This window comes from Saccopteryx leptura, chromosome 10 (genome assembly GCF_036850995.1).
Source record: "Saccopteryx leptura isolate mSacLep1 chromosome 10, mSacLep1_pri_phased_curated, whole genome shotgun sequence".
NCBI classification, from domain to species: Eukaryota; Metazoa; Chordata; class Mammalia; order Chiroptera; family Emballonuridae; genus Saccopteryx; species Saccopteryx leptura.
Window position 1 is genome coordinate 6,301,600 of NC_089512.1, and position 14,642 is coordinate 6,316,241.

The 14,642-nt window shown below is 46.1% G+C and overlaps 1 protein-coding gene across 1 annotated transcript in view; it reads left to right on the top strand.

Annotated features, from left to right (window-relative positions):
- Positions 1–1,907: 1,907 nt before the first annotated feature.
- Positions 1,908–14,642, top strand: part of IP6K1 (inositol hexakisphosphate kinase 1) — a 42,685-nt gene continuing 29,950 nt past the window's right edge. The window contains exon 1 of the mRNA XM_066351966.1: positions 1,908–2,105. The gene's annotated coding sequence lies outside the window, so the exon portion shown is untranslated. The remainder of the gene's footprint in view (positions 2,106–14,642) is intronic.

A 14,642-nucleotide genomic window follows, 5' to 3' on the forward strand; every position in this document is an offset into this window, starting at 1 on the left:
AAATTACAAACAGATAAAGTCCCAGCTTTGTAACCTACACGTGGGAGAAACTCTGAGATCTGTACTTTTTTGTTCTCACTTGGAGAACTCCCTACTTTGAGGGAACTCTAGGGAGTAGTAATGTTATCTTTAAGAAGGCGCTGTTACAGTGCTCTAATTGACGGTGCTTAACGCTCTGCAGAGGTAAGAGTCTGTTTGTTAGCCCTGTCAGTGACTCTGGGGACTTGTACCCTCAGAGACCACCTGCTCTGGGCAAGTGCAGATGGCCCAGAAGCTTCCTTTTTCCAATAAGAGGAGGACATTGTTGGGGCAGTTTACCCAGTGTGTGTGTGACAGTTTTCTTGGGAAGGGTCTGGAGCTTTTGCACTAAGGTGTGGGTTGGCGCAAACTTGAGAACTCTGTGGCATGGATGGCCATGGAGGGACTGAAGGTAGCCCTCTTCTGAAGGGCTGTTCCCATTTCTTCCTGATGTTTCTTCCAGTTCCTTGGCCCTCAGCTTTCCCTGTGCTGACCCAAGCTGCTGCACAGAGCCAGGTGGCCTACAGTAACCTGGAGGGCAGGTTCTGCTGAGTGCAGTGCTAGCCCACTTCCCATCCCCAGCCTGGCATCAGGGCCCAGGATACTGCCACCTCTCCAAAAGGACCTGCTGTCTGATGGAGGCTGTCTTTACTGTGGTATCCCCAGGTGCTCTCAGTCTTCTCCTCTCTGCTAAGTCTGTGGACCTGAAACCTCTCCGTGGACTGGAAGAACTCCCCTCCTGTGCCAGTTATGATGTCCCAGGTGGGGGAAGAAGCTGAGGATCTTCTGTGGGCAAAACACACTTCATGGTGCTCCCAGCAGAGGGAGGGTATTAGAGCTGGCCTGGGGCAGAAGGGTTAGGCAGGCTGCTGCTGTACAGGGTTACTGGCAGACTTTTCCCGAGCACTTCCCTTGCGCTTCAGGCTCATTAAATCTTTATCTCCAAAGAGCCAGAATATTATCCTCTTTTTACAGTTGGGGTCAACCAAGGCTCAAAAGTCAGAGCTAGCTAGTCCTGACACTTGATGTGGGTGTAGACTTTGTGACTGCTTCTGGGTCCCTAACTCTGAAGCCAAACCCAGGGTTAGGTGCTCTGCGTGGGGGATCAGGGATAACCGGCTTTCCAGGGCTCATCGTTAGCCTTGGAGACACATCATGACAGTCCAGGGCAAAATATGTTCTCACAGGAACTCAAGGAAAGATACTCAGGGCAGGAAAAGAAAGTGTCAGCTATGTGCCAGAGGTTGTGTTGGGAAGTAAACTACAGACCTAAGGACAAACGTGGGCAACGGGCCAGGGTCTGCTCAGGACAGCACAGATGGCTGCGCCTCGGTACTGACAAGGGGAAAAGCTAGGAACCCTGCTGGGAAGACGGCATTAAACCCTGGAACCACGAGGAAGGAGGTACGAGACCCGGTGCCTCCACTTCCAGAGGTGGATTGACCTTGGTCTCGCTTCTTCTCTGCGCCTCAGTTCCACCACCAGTGAACTGGGGACCGCAACCCCTCCCTTCCTGGATGACAAAAAAAAAAGCAAGTACCACGCAACAGACATTCTCTAAGTGTGCGTGCGTATGTAAGAAGACGCTGTCGGCTCAGCAACGCAGATGCAGACGCCGGGAGGCCAAGGGCGATCCAACCCCCGAGTCACCCGCAAAACCTCTGCCGCCAACTCCGAGGACCGCACGCACGCGCCAACCCATGCCGTCACAGTCACGTGCCAAAGAGTTCGGCACAGGTCTTGAGAGGCTGGATATGATTGACAGGCATGTCAACCTGTCATCGGGGAGCACTCCCAGGCGGTCGGGCAAAGAGGTTGTTAATTGGGGATAATCTCGGCCGGAGGCGGGCTCTTTGCCGCCCTGGTTACTATGACGCCCGGCCCCCGCCCCCTCGGCTGGCCGCCATCTTGTTGTTGATCCCTACCCAGTGGGCAGCGGCGAGAGCTGGACCGAGCGGCCGGTGTGGGGCCGCGGCTGCGGGGCTCAGCCATCTGCGTTGCCTACCAGGGGGCGGGCCGAAACCTGGAGGCCCGGGGGGCCCAGCTCCCGTGGGGAGCCGTGGGCGCCCGCTGCCCGGGCCGGGCCGGTGAGTGACAGGACCCAGGCCGGTAGGCGGCCTGCGGCCGCGGGGCGGGCGGCAGGCGCGGGGTTGGAGCGGGTGCGCGCCGGACCGGGTATCGGCTGAGCATCACATGAATGTCGCTTGAGCATCCTGACCTGCGGCTCGTGAAGCCTTCCGGATACTGGTGCTGAGACCGGGGGGACGGCATTGGGGGGGGGCGGTCTGAGAGCCCCGCGCTGGAAGCCCGGCCCGCGGGGTAGCGGGGAGCGAGCTTCTCTGACCGAAACCCTGGGCTCGGCCGACCCGTAACGCCGACCCGTGTCCGCAACACCGATCTGTGTCCTGTGCCAGCCGACGCTCGCCGGGGCGTCGTGTTGCTCCCGGGTGAGAATTACCCGTACCTCTTTCTCAGATGTCGCTCCTGCGAGTGATTGTCACACGGCTTGAGACTAAGACTAGATGACGAAACAGGCGAGAGCCCCGCGAACCAGGCAGGCGGGTGGCAGGCCCTGGGGTTCTGGAAGGGCTAAGGCCCTCTCCCGGCGCCTCCCTCCCGTGCTCCTCGGAGCTCACCGTTTGCTTCTTCCCGAAAGGCCTGGTTAAATGCCCATGATCCCCGTGCTATACTTTGGGGCGTAATTTCTTGGCTTTTGACCACCACTTTTTGGAGTCCTAGTAAGGTCTTCTTTTTTTTTTTTGGTTTTAGGAGAAAGTATTATGGTGATGACTTGGTCGAGTTTTTCTTCTAAAGAGATATTCTGCCAGAGTAATGAGACAGAGGCAATGTAGGAATGTGTTTTGTCGTTGTGGATTGTATGAATTGCCAGATTAATTTTTAACAGACTGAATGCATCTTGCCCAATGAAGACAGATGGTCAGGCTCTCTTTCTGTGAGGGTGAGAGGGTTAGGGATCCCGGGCCAGGTGTGCACAAGAGTTCTGAGTGCCCCCAAACACCTTTCTCTTTCCCCGTGCTGCCTTGGCTTCTCAGCACAGGCTCCTTGTATGTGGTCCTATGAAAAGCCTGCATGCGACCACTAAGAAGTAACGCAGCAGTCCTTGGTGCACTTTCAAGATCTACCGACCTTCAGAATGTTTAATTTTGAAAGAAATCAGCTCTTTGGTTAGGAGATCCTTGTGGAGAACAGATGCTGAAACCAAAGAAGGCTGGTGGCCTGTTGCTGGTTGCTTACTTGTGAGAAGAAAGAAAAGTTGAGTAGTCTTTAGTTATTTATTTCATTGCCTTTCCTTCGGCCATTTTTTGAATCTTGAATTAGTTTTGATCTCGGTGAGACCAGTTCCTTGGGCAGTTCTTTAAAAAAAAAAAAATTGTAATTTTATTTATTTATTTTGTGACAAGAGACAGAGAGAGGGACCAACAGGAAGGGAGAGAGATGAGTAGCATCAATTCTTTGTTGCGGCACTTGAGTTGTTCGTTGATTGCTTTTTCATATGTGTCTTGACCAGGGGGCTACAGCAGACTGAGTAACCCCTTGCTGGAGCCAGCGACCTTGGGCTCAAGCTGGTGAGCCTTGCTCAAACCAGATGAGCCCGCCCTCAAGCTGGCGACCTCGGGGTCTTCAACCTGAGTGCTCCGCAACCCAGTCCGATGCTCTATTCACTGCGCCACCGCCTGGTCAGGCGGGCAGTTCTTGATAAGAAAGGAGGGAGGTACTGAAATATTAGAAGCTTCTCGGAATTGTCCCAAGCTAACCCAACTCCCCCCACCCTTTGATTAATGCTTCCTTTAGAATTTTTTTTTTCCTTAAGTGAGAGGAGAGGAGACAGAGAGACAGACTCCTGCATGTACCCCGACTGGGATCCACCTTGCAACCCCTCTCTGGGGCCAGTGCTTGTAACTGAGCTAATTTTAGCACCTGACTTGGAGGCTCCACCAAGCCATCCCCAGTCCTGTGGCCTACACGCTCAAATCAATTGAGCCATGGCTGCAGGAGGGGAAGAGAAAGAGAAGGGGCACGGCGGCAGAAGCAGATGGACACCTTTCCTGTGTGCCCTTACTGGAATCAAACCTGGGACGTTTACACACCCAGCTGATGCTCTTACCACTGAGCAAACTGGCCAGGCTTCCTTTAGAAATTTAAGGCAGCCACATGGTTAAATGGTAGCTGGTTTCTGTTAAAATAACCCCAAGTTAGGTTCCTAGTCTATTTAGGACCTCTTTGAGATGTAGAAAGTGACATATTCCTTAGGAAATTCTCAACACTAACTTTTTTTTTTTTTTTTTTGTATTTTTCTGAAGCTGGAAATGGGGAGAGACAGTCAGACACACTCCCGCATACGCCCAACCGGGATCCACCTGGCATGCCCACCAGGGGCGAAGCTCTGCCCACCAGGGGGTGATGCTCTGCCCCTCCAGGGTGTCGCTCTGCCGGACCAGAGCCACTCTAGTGCCTGGGGCAGAGGCCAAGGAGCCATCCCCAGCGCCCGGGCCATCTTTGCTCCAATGGAGCCTTGGCTGCGGGAGGGGAAGAGAGAGACAGAGAGGAAGGAGGGGGTGGGGGGTGGAGAAGCAAATGGACGCTTCTCCTATGTGCCCTGGCCAGGAGTCGAACCCGGGTCCCCCGCACGCCAGGCCGACGCTCTACGGCTGAGCCAACCGGCCAGGGCCTCAACACTAACTTTTGCGTACAATTTTAGGTTTCAAGGGCCTATTAAAAGTCTATCCGTGGTGTAGTAACCCTATGTAAGAACAGCTACCTCAAGAAAATTATAGACTATCCAAGAACTTTTATTGCCTTTGTTTAATGCTCTTACAGCCTTGTGAATATTTATGAATAGTAGATGATGCTTGTTAGGTATTATCCAAAGGTAGCTATTAGTAGTACTTCTGTTCTGGGCATTTTTAAGTGCAAATAAGAAAGAATTTTGTTAAAATAACAGGTTCTCTTTTCACTTAAACTTATTTGTCTTTATGTAATTCACCTGTAAATGTCAGCACTTTTAACTTATATGAGCAGAAGAAACACTTCATAGACTGTGGCAATACTGCACGGAAGTCAGAAACCGCTACAGGTGTGTGGGACGAGATATGATGTCCCAGTGTGACATCAAGGTCTTTCCGGCCAGCTGACTTCAGCCCACCTCTCCAGGGCTTATTCTAATCCCTACTAATCAAATGGGTTTACTAAACGTTCTACACACGTTAGTTGTTTCCCTTCACAAATCACTGACCGGATTAATCCAGTGGTTATGCCCTCTTTGGAAAACCCTTTCCTTCAGTTCGGCTTCTCTTTTCCCCGGAGCCCAGTTCAGGTCCTTTATACCTTTATGAAACAGTCTCCCAACATTCCAGTCCCTGGAGGTGCTCCATTCCCTCTGAACTGCAGTAGCATCATTGCCCTTATGCAAAAACAAAATAGTATTTGATCTTTTAAAAATAATTTTTTGTTTGCTCTGATAAGACTTCACCACCTTTTCTATGGAGACTGTATTTTTGTGTCTTCATGTACCTGAATATATGAAGACTAAATGTTACAAAAATGTGCTACATTTGTCTGAGTTGGAATCACTGGCGGTAATTAAACATAGTGAAGGGAAATGGAGGGAATGGGCAGATAGAAATGGAGGTTTGGTGGCTATGGAGCTCCATCTTCTACCCTGCCTGAAATCGTAGCACAAGTTGACTCTATGGAGGCCCATCCTCAGTGCTACAGAACAGAGGCAAAACTTGATTAAAGTGCAGAAGTGAGGCCTGAAAACAATAATTCTATATCTCAGAAGGCTGTGTGGCTCACCCCCTTCCTAAGATGCCAGTTTTGACTCTTGGAAAATGTGTTGGGTGAGCATGGCACTGGGTACTTCTTAGACCCTCTTGGTTGGGGCTTGGTCTCACTACCACCTTGGGCTGCTGTACATGTGTCAGTAGTATTTGCTGTGTGCTCTTCTCCCACTGCTGCCCTGAGTCTATAAGGAACAGTGATGGGCACATCTGGGGAAAGGCAGCACAGTGCACTTTTATCTCTGGCTTGGAGCGAGGGAGCAACTGGGTATTTTATATGTTTGTATCAGTGGATCTGCACTTTTGCCCCAATTTTAGATCAGATTTGATTTCTCCTGCTACAGCAGGATTTGAGCAACGGATTCTGAAAGAGAAAACCTAAGACATCTTGGTTCTTTTATGAAAGGTGATCAAGACTCTCGTGTTTGATGCTATAGTTTCAAGTCACATTTATGTAGGAGGCATTACAAATGCAATTTGAGGGGAATATGTATTCACTTCAGTACTAGATCCCTATGAGGGACTTTGTTTTGTTGAGTGGTTAGAAAATCTGCTTCTGATCGCTTCTGTAAAAATTTTATTTGTGAGTGGGAGTGTAGCTTGCTTATTCTTGTCCCCTCATTTTACTAAAGATAGGTAGGTTGTGGAGCAGGTCTAGTATTGCACTCTCTTCCAGTCTAAAGTTGGACGTCAGTGAAGTCCTTGAAGTCCATAAAAATCTGGGCATGTTATGCTTGAATACGTATGATCTATCCTATAATCAAAAAGTCAGATAATGACAAGTATTGATGAGGGTGTGAAGGTCAGAGTAGAGCCCTCCTACACAGCTGGTGAGAATGTGAAATGATGCAGCCCCTTTAGAAAACTGTCTGACATTTCTTTAAATGGTTAAACAGTTTCTATATGACCCAGCAGACAGACCTACTCCTAATTATATCCTCAAGAGAAATGGAATGTGCCCACACAAAAACCTCTATGAATGTTCATAGCACCGTTATTCATGATAATCAAAGGGAGCAACGACCTAAATGTCCTTTAACTCAGTGGTCCCCAACCTTTTTTGGGCCATAGACCGGTTTAATGTCAGAAAATATTTTCACAGACCGGCCTTTAGGGTGGGACGGATAAATGTATCACATCACCGAGACAAGCGTCAAGAGTGAGTCTTAGACGGATGTAACAGACGGAATCTGGTCATTTAAAAAAAATAAAACATCATTCAGACAAATATAAATAAAACAAATAATGTAAGTTATCTATTCTTTCTCTACAGACTGGTACCGGTCCGCAGCCCGGGGTTTGGGTACCACTGCTTTAACTGATAGTGGATAAATGTAATGTGGTATATACATACATTGGACTATTATTTAGCAATAAAAAAGGTTGTAGTACTGACACATGCTACAGCATGAATGAACCTGGAAAAAAATTATGCTTAAGTGAAAGACACCAATTACACAAGATCACATATTGTGTGATCCTGTTTATATGAAATGTCCAGAATAGGCATATTTATAGAGATAGGAAGTAGATTAGTGGTTGCTTAGAGGTTCAGGGTGGATGAGAATTTAGGGTAGTTAAAGGTTATGGGATTTCTTTTTTTTTTTTTTTAAAGTTTTATTTATTTTTTTATTTATTTTAGAGAGGAGAAGGAGAGACAGAGAGAGAGAAGGGGGGAGGAGCTGGAAGCATCAACTCCCATATGTGCCTTGACCAGGCAAGCCCAGGGTTTCGAACTGGCGACCTCAGCATTTCCAGGTCGACGCTTTATCCACTGCGCCACCACAGGTCAGGTGGGATTTCTTTTTGAGATGATAGTATGTTCTAAGATTGTAGAGATGGTTGCACATATTTGCAAATATACTAAAAGCCATTAAATTGTACATTTTAGGTGAACAAATGTTATGTATGAATTATATCTCAAAGCAGTTGTGAAAAAAAACAACTTTTATAAGTAATATACATTCACTAGTTTAAAAAAAGGTAATATACCCCTGGCTGGGTAGCTCAGCTGGTCAGAGCGTTCTCCTGATATGCCAAAGTTGTGGGTTCGATTCCCAGTCAGGGCACATACAAGAGTCAACCAATGTAGACAAGTGGAACAAACAGTCAATGCTTCTCTCTCTCTCCCCCTTCTTTCTCTTTCTCTAAAACAGTTAGTAATATAATAAAAAAGATATATGAGTAACAAGACATAAAAATAAAGGATCACCCATAAGTTTACTGTTAGTGTTTTAATGTATAACCAGATTTTTTCCCGTGTTATAACTTTTTCAAAAATGAGATGATGTTATACATCCTGATTTGTGCATCTTCTTACAGTCAATGATATGTTTTAAACATCTGGGTTAGTAATGATGCATTTCTATCAGAGGCCAGCTGACAGGACATTAGGGAAGCCACGTATAAAGGCAGTGGGGAGTAGTGGGGACTTAAGTGCACTAACTAGCACAGGCCCCATCTGAAAGGTCACTGTTACTCATTTCCAGCCAGTTCTTATCATATCTTGTGCCTTTTTCTTTTAAGAACCAGAAATATGGATATTTATGTGAAATTACTTGATTTTAAAATTTGGCAGTGGCTTGTCCTGTGGTGGCGCAGTGGATAAAGCGTCGACCTGGAACGCTGAGGTCGCCGGCTTGAAATCCCGGGCTTGCCTGGTCAAGGCACATATGGGAGTTGATGCTTCCTTCTCCCTCCCTTCTCTCTCTCCTCTCTTTAAAATGAATAAATAAAGCCTTTAAAAAATTGGCAGTGAATTAAAATTTGAGCCATTTCACTGGTCAAAGAAAACCACTTGCCAACTGGAAATGGTAAAAATTTTGAATTGCTTGATGTGCATGTTCTCAGCTGTGGTGGGCTGCTGTCTTGTTTAAGCCCAATGCTATAAACAAGTGTCCTTTTAGTGGTGCAGTACGTGCCATGGTTTCTCATAGTTTTGTGCTTTCTGGAAGTGCTGTCGCATCTTCTGAAGAAAATACATGTTAGCAAAGTTTGTTCAGACGTGAGTTATAGGGCTGTTGACTGAGTTTATGTTAATGAGCCGACAATATAAAGTGTATTTAAAAAGAAATACAAGAGGTTATATATTGTAGGTATGTAGTTCTGGGAGGTTATGTATTGATTGGGTGACAAAAATGTGACCAGAGGCTCACAGAAACTTAATGCTGTATTTCTCCTAGGAGCAGTGGCTCAGTATTTGCCAACTTCGTGTTTGAGGTGACTTTATAGAACATAACTACAGTCAATAACAAGAACTGATTATATAGTCTTTTGTATCTGGCTTTTTCAAGGTTCATCCCTTTATTGTGTTTGCTCTTTTTTACTGCTGAGGAGTATTCTGTTTATGGTTCTGCCACTTGCTGATGGGCATGTGGGTTGTTTCTAGTGTTTGGCTATTATGAATAAAGATGCAATAAATGTTCTTGTACAAATCTCTGTGTACATATGTTTTTATTTCTCTTTGAACCAATATCTAAGGAGAATTGCTCTGACTCCCAGACTGGATTAGAGAGGACACTGTTTCAGGAAAGTTACAGAGCAGTCCTATAGACTCCAGGCCAGTTTTGTTGACATTTCTCCCCAGAGTCCTCAGCTGCAAGCTTCCTTTTCCATTTTGTCAGGTTTCCAGATCTACTCATACTGAGTGAAGAACTAATGAAGACTCCTTTAGGGTTGGAAGCTAAAATAGCCAGGAACTGTTGCAAGTAGACACAGACTTCTGGATTGAGGGGTCTGTTTGTTTTAGAATTTACTTCTGTACTTGTCATGTTTCTAGAATTCTGTTCCCTAAATTGATGCAGGCCCGGAGACTTCTTGGCCATCCACAGGGACGACAGAGTTCCTTCTTCATCTCTCTGTAGAGCCTGGCCTTGGTGATTTGTGCCTTTGTAGTGTCTGGGCCCAGTTACCGTGGTTGGTACTGCCTCTTTAGACTGTTGGTCATGTGGAACATATTTTGGGACTTAATTTTAATTCACATGTAACTTTTTTTAAATTTTATTTATTGAGTTTTAGAGAGAGGGGAGGGGGGGGGAGCAGGAAGCATCAACTCCCATATGTGCCTTGACCAGGCAAGCCCAAGGTTTCGAACCGGCAACCTTAGTGTTCCAGGTCGACGCTTTATCCCACTGCGCCACCACAGGTCAGGCCACATGTAACTTTTTTTTTTTTTTTAAACATGTAACTTTTTAAAGCTTGGAGCTTCCTTGTCTGATGATCTACCATGTATGATATTTGCAAATGAGCACAACCAGAGGGTCCTTGCTGGTGTTCTAGATTCTAATTTCTGGGAGCAGCAAGCAGTGCTTTTGGTGATGATTTCACCTCTTAAATCCCTCCTATTAAACATCATTTACACACTGTGCCTATTCATAGCTCTGTTTGGCACATTGCATTGTTTCACCATTGACTTCTTGGACCAGTGTTCAGTGGCTGCTGGGTTCTTTGTAGTCAGGAACTTAAAAAAAAATCTTTAATTAAGGTGAGGAGTTTTTATTTTAATTTTATTTTTTTCAGAGACATAGTGAGAGTCAGAGGGATAGATAGGGACAGACAGACAGGAACGGAGAGAGATGAGAAGCATCAATCATCAGTTTTTCGTTGCGACACCTTAGTTGTTCATTGATTGCTTTCTCATATGTGCCTTGACCGTGGGCCTTCAGCAGACCGATTAACCCCTTGCTCAAGCCAGCGACCTTGGGTCCAAACTGGTGAGCTTTGCTCAAACCAGATGAGCCCGCGCTCAAGTTGGCGACCTTGTGGTTTTGAACCTGGGTACTCCACATCCCAGTCCGACGCTCTATACACTGCACCACCGCCTGGTCAGGCGTCAGGAACTTGATTATCAGAATTCTCTTTTAAAGCTTTCCAAATCTTTTATTTATTTTTATTTATTGTGTTAACGTGGACTCATGTCCCACTCAATATAACACCCTCACCTCCCACCCCCGTGACCTTCATTACACCTCTTTTGCCCCTCTGCCCCTAACTCCCTCCCCCCTTCCCTCTGGGATTGCCTTTCCAAATCTTTTAAATAATTAAATAGGCTCTTATGAAGCTGCTAAAATGAATTTTTTTAAGGGAGGGAGGAGAGATGAGAAACATCATTTTGTTTGCAGCCCTTTAGTTCATTGATTGCTTCTCATGTGTGCCTTGACTGGGCAAGCCCAGGGCTTCGAACCTGCAGCCTCAGCATTCCAGGTCAATGCTCTGTCCACTGTGCCTGCCACCATAGGTCAGGCTGAATTTAGTGATTTAAAACCCCTTTGGGGTTCTAATAGTTTTGTAATGTCCTGGAGACATCACAGAAAAGGCAGGAGTTCTATCATAGTTGAATAATTACTTAGTTTGGAGATTTTTCTTGTTTTAAGCTAATAATCATCTTTAATATGAGGTGTGGTTCTAAAGGAGGCTTCCAAGTAATCTAAAAAGCTCAGTGCTGTTGACCAGAGTTTTAGCTCTCACCTCTCCTAGGTGCAGGAGATTTTATGTCCACATTTTACCTCTTTACTAGCAAGACAAACGTGACTATCACTGGTCCTGATGAGCAGATTCATACTGGAATGACCACCTGTTATAAACCTGAGTTACAGCTAGTTGAAATTCAGGTGAATGACAAGAATTTTTGTTCTTTTGTTTCTGCTCTGAAATAGAGCAGTCCTTTATTTAAAAAAAAATGTTACGGTGAGGGCAAATTCTGTCTAGGGAGGTGTCCATCAGTTCCCCAGTCCCTTTGGGTGTGCTCACCTGGGCCCAGTCCTGTCAGCTTTCCCCAGGAAGCTCTGCTCCTCTTGCTACATTAGGTTGGCTACATTGGCATGGAGGTGAGAAAGGAACTAGACTCGTTAGGCATGTCAGAACCTTGAGTTTTGAGAACAGGCCTGTTACTCTCCCTGTGCATCTGTCAGTTGTGCAGAAGCTTCTCCCTTCAGTTTTGGGTCTTCATTGCAATGAACAGAATGAGACAGGAAGCCCAAGAAGTCCCCTATTTCATAGTTTAGCATTTTAGACCGCCTCATTTGAAGTATTCTAAGGGTTTTGTATTTGTTTTAGAACTGTTTCTCCTGTCTTTCCACATGTGTGCTTTCTGGGTTTGACCATGTTTAGTTTCAGTTGTAAATGTGCTAGGCAGAGAGTCATACCTACCATTCAGGTACGACTCACAGGGACTGTTAAGTCACAGCACAGGTATTTCTGTGGCTTGTTAACAATCCCATTCAAACTGTGAGCAGACAGTGTCTCAGGGAAGAAGGAAGGGGCACTTTTGTTTTTCCTGTCTTTTGGTCTTCTCATTTTGATTTCCCCTGTATCACCTGGGACCTGTGTTTTAAATTCTGTCTTCAACCCCCCCATTTTTCTTAAAGAAATTTATTTTTATTTTATTTCGTGAGAGGAGGGGAGGCAGAGACAGGCTCCCACATGACCCGACTGGGATTCACCTAGCAAGTCCACTAGGGAGCAATGCTCTGCCCATCTGAGGCCCTTGCTCCATTGCAACTGGAGCCATTTTTTTGCACCTGAGGTAGAGGCCATGGAGCCATCCCCAGCACCTGGGGCCAACTCGCTCTAATAGAGCCATGGCTGCAGGAAGGGAGGAGAAGAAGAGAGAGATTAGTGAGAGTGGGAGAGATAGAGAAGCAGATGGGCACTTCCCCTGCGTGCCCTGGCCGGGAATTGAACTTGGGACATCCACACGCCAGACTGACGTTCTACCACTGAGTCAACTGGCCAGAGCCGAAAATTTTTTTCCCATTTATTTGAGAGAGAAAGGGAGGAGCAAGGAAGGGAGAGAGAGAGAAGCATCAACTTGTTGTTTTACTTAGTTCTATTTAGTTGTGCACTCATTGGTTGCTTCTCATATGTGCCCTGACCAGCAATCAAACCCATGACTTTGGTGCACTGGAATGATGCTCTGTCCATTGACCCACCTGGCCAGGGCCAACCCCCATTTTTTCCATTCGTTTCAGTTGAAATAGATATTTTCAGAAGGATCTTTGCTAGTGTGTGTGTGTGTGTGTGTGTGTGTGTGTGTGTGTGTGTAAAAGTACAGGTTTCTAATTTTTTGAAATCTAGTAGAAACAGGAAAGGGCTTCATTGGATTCTAGCTTTTCTCTTTGTCCTAAATTAATTCTCTTCTGGCTGTTTCTTGATGGGCTGGCACATCTCAGGCCTCCTGCCAAGTTTCCGTTTCTCCTTGCTCCTTGTTTGATTTCAGACTGGTGTTCTCAGGAGATTGCCACTGTGTTTCTTGATCCTGGGATAGGACCCAGGAGTCTAAACAATTCTTCATCTCTTCTCTGAGGACAAACAACAAAAGAGATACCTTTGTCTTCTCCCCCCTCTCCTTATTTCATACCTCCCAGATTGCTAGGCCTCTGCACACACTCCTGGTTTCTAGGTGAGGGATGTGCCAGTCCCTGGTAGATTGGAAGAGCAGACTTAGGTTGGCAGCCCTACTTACCTCAAAAACATTTCTTCTATTTCTCTCCTCAGAGGAGAGGTTTGTAAGCATTTGCTTGGAATAATCCAGTCCGTGGGTGTGGGGAAGAATTGCTCTCTCGCACCCTCCTGAGCATACCTAATCTCCATCAGTGCCTGCAGTCTCAAATGTAAAAGCAAGAATGGACTTGATTTCAAGAAGGTGTTTGGTTCCCTGGTTATGTGTTTTAAATTTATTTATTTATTTATTTTTTACAGCGACAGAGAGAGAGTCAGAGAGAGGGATAGATAGGGACAGACAGACAGGAACGGAGAGAGATGAGAAGCATCAATCAGTTTTTCATTGCGTGTTGCAACACCTTAGTTGTTCATTGATTGCTTTCTCATATGTGCCTTGACCGCGGGCCTTCAGCAGACCAAGTAACCCCTTGCTGGAGCCAGCGGCCTTAGGTTCAAGCTGGTGAGTTTTTGCTCAAACCAGATGAGCCCGAGCTCAAGCTGGTGACCTCGGGGTCACGAACCCGGGTCCTCTGCATCCCAGTCTGACGCTCTATCCACTGCGCCACCGCCTGGTCAGGCTGGTTATGTGTTTTAGAGAACAAACAAGCTTTCATTTTAGTTTTCTTGTCTGTGACTTTGAGGGTATTCCGGCATCTTTCTCCTGTCAGAATCTGTATCAGCATATAATTTCTGAAATTAGTTAGAAATTAGTTTTCATAAAGTCTAGAGCTATACAACCCAAGCATTGTGTGTTCTTTTCCGTTAGAATGATTTACCAATCCATTGTGTTCTTTTTTTTTTTTATTTTTTTATTCATTTTTAGAGAGGAGAGAGAGGGAGAGAGAGAGAGAAGGAGGGAGGAGCTGGAAGCATCAACTCCCATTTGTGCCTTGACCAGGCAAGCCCAGGGTTTTGAACCGGCAACCTCAGTGTTTCCAGGTTGACGCCTTATCCACTGAGACACATTGTGTTCTTTTTAATTGAATGATTTTGTTATTTTGATCTTATATTATATCAGAGAGTAAAAAATAAACTAAAGAGCCTGACCAGGCGGTGGCGCAGTAGATAGAGCGTCTGATTGGGATGCTGAGGACCCAGGTTTGAGACCCTGAGGTCACCAGCTTGAGCGCGGACTCATCTGGTTTGAGCAAAAAGCTCACCAGCTTGGACCCAAGGTCCCTGGCTCAAGCGAGGGGTTACTCGGTCTGCTGAGGGCCCACGGTCAAGGCACATATGAGAAAGCAATCAATGAACAACTAAGGTGTCGCAATGCGCAACGAAAAACTAATGATTGATGCTTCTCATCTCTCTCCGTTCCTGTCTGTCTGTCCCTGTCTATCCCTTTCTCTGACTCTCTCTCTCTGTCTCTAAAACAACAACAAA